Below are 2,624 nucleotides of genomic sequence, written 5' to 3' on the forward strand. Positions count from 1 at the left end.
GTTCGAGGTGAGATTGACCACCTGGCAGAGTGGACTCCCTGAGGGTGCGGCGCTGCTCGGAGTCGCGATTCCTGAGATGTACCAAAGGTGACCTAAGGCTGCCTTCGCGAGGTATGCCTAGGTTTGTGTTAGGAATACCCCTCCAGCTGGATAGGAATCGATTCGAATCGCTGTCTCTCCCGGATAGTGAGAACTTGACTGAGCAGCGGCAACGTAGATGCACTTAATTGAACTTGATGGTTAAATCGATGATGATGATGATACAACATTATACCGGATATGGTTACTAATGTTTGGAGTTAATCAATTGCTTGCTCTAGTATAGGTGCTAATCTAGTTGATAGGTTAATATTGTTAAATTGTTGCTTACTCATAAAGCAAATTATGCTCTCGTTTCACTAAAGCGTTTATGCAAAATGGTTGTCAAGCTAGAACCACCGATAAAGCCTTGCATAATCCTTGGTGTCATTTATTTCTGGTTTATGACGGGTAAGTCTAGCTGAGTACCTTCTCGTACTCAGGGTTTATTTTCCCCCTTGTTGCAGATGACATGCTATATAACGGCTACTGCAAGTATTGTCTCCACCCTGTGGGGGATGAAGACTAGATCATGGGCATGATCGTCTATATTATCTTATCTTACTGCTTTTGCTGGATATGACTATGGTACTGGCTTGTATTTGAACTACATGTGTGTGATGGTGTTAAACTACTTTGCTTCCGCTATTTGAGAACTCATTTTGTAATAACTATGTGTACTCTGATGTATGTGGTACTTATGAACTACTTGTGAAATGGATGTAACATGTGGCTTGTTATGTTGAATTACTGTGATCTTGGTTGTATGCAAGTTGGTTTGAAATCCTTCGTGGTTTCAGTTGACTACCGGGTTTATATGGGTTCAAGTATGACGGTTTGATCACTCCGGTGATTGCTTTTGTACTTGTGCTCTTATAAATTGGTCGGTTCTGTTACAGCTGGTATCAGAGCTAGATTCAACATTAAACATGTCATATGTGTATTTAAAACAAAAGCTTTTGTTTGCGAAAATCAGTTTTGACAACTTATAGCTACATATATATAGGTGTTCAAATCTGAAATTTTATCTAGGTGTGCCAGTTGTCATATCCTCTATGCCCAAATAAGGACTTTCAGGTGGCTTATTTAAGTAATGACTTTTGGGGGGGTAATTGCTTTCATTTTATTTCGTCGTCCATACGGCGTGCTATGGTATGGATGCCATCCGCTTGGATGGTAATGTATGGATCAAGTGCCTCTACGCCCAGGTAAAGTGAGTTGTGAGAGCATGATTGTCCAACTGTCGGTCTAGGGGAGAGTTAGTTTTGGTTACCGGAATGTTTACATGTTGCACACATGTACATATGAAGGTACTTAATTGTGGGTGTATCAATCGGGTAGCTTTGGATACCAAAGTATATATATCCGGGGATGTATATATGGAGAGTATCTTAGTTTACTGCTTTCATTGCATACTTATTTCTTTTGTTGGGATGGGCTGCAATGAAATTTTCTGCAGGTACACTAACAACGCAACGCATAGCTCGACTAGATACGTATATGAGAGAATGTATGTATGCCACCGTCTATGTCGCTAGAATGTTAAATTTTCTTAAGATTCGTGAGGACGTACGGAACGTGCATGCATCATGTTTACTCATGCCATTACATTTTTGCATCACTCCCTCCCTTATCTAATTATTCCGTTATAGTTTCTCATCCTGTAAGGTAATCCTCTCACACCCAAGTTGCAATGCTACTACTAATGGCCGCACTAGCACAAGCCCTGGAGCAGTCTCGTTATACTTAGATGAAATTTCTAAAACTTGAAGTTGATCAAAAATTTGGCATATGAGCGGATGCATCGCATGAATGTGTGGAGTAAAGTTATGGCGATGTTGAGGATGAATTATTGTGCCTCTGTTTATTGTATGAAATTAATCTCTCCAATAAGTTCAGTTTGGCATAATTCTACAATTCGTCTGCAATGTATCTGACATCGTCCATCATTACTCACAAATGCGCTTCTGCAGATGTCGCGCAATCTGCGTTTAGGCCGTGGTGGGGGTAGTGGTGATGATGATCTTCCACCGCCACCATCGCCCACACCGTCTGATCTGTTGGCTATGCTCGTGGAAGGTCAGCGTGCGTTGGGGGATGCTATGCGTACCATGGCCCAGCATCAAGCCTAGGGCCACAATCAACGACAGGGACCAGAGCCCAACCAGTTTAGTGATTTCAAGGAATTCCAAGATACCAAGCCACCCATCTTCAAGGAAGCTGAAGAGCCGCTCCAAGCAGAAGAGTGGCTAAACACGCTTGAGCACAAGTTCCGTTTGCTTAGGGTGACAGAGCAGATGAAGGCGGAGTATGCTTCGCATCAGCTACAAGGACCAGCAGGTATATGGTGGTGACATTATCGGTCCACCCTACCTGAAAATGCCCAGATCACTTGGAATCGATTCCAGGAGGCTTTCAAGAGTCATTATATTCCTCCCGAGTTGATGGCCATCAAGCACAATGAGTTTATGAAGTTGGTGCAGGGCACCAAGACACTCACTGAATATCTTCATGCCTTCAACCATCTGGCAAGGTATGCTCCAGAA

This window comes from Miscanthus floridulus, chromosome 2 (assembly GCF_019320115.1).
Source record: "Miscanthus floridulus cultivar M001 chromosome 2, ASM1932011v1, whole genome shotgun sequence".
Taxonomy (NCBI): Eukaryota; Viridiplantae; Streptophyta; class Magnoliopsida; order Poales; family Poaceae; genus Miscanthus; species Miscanthus floridulus.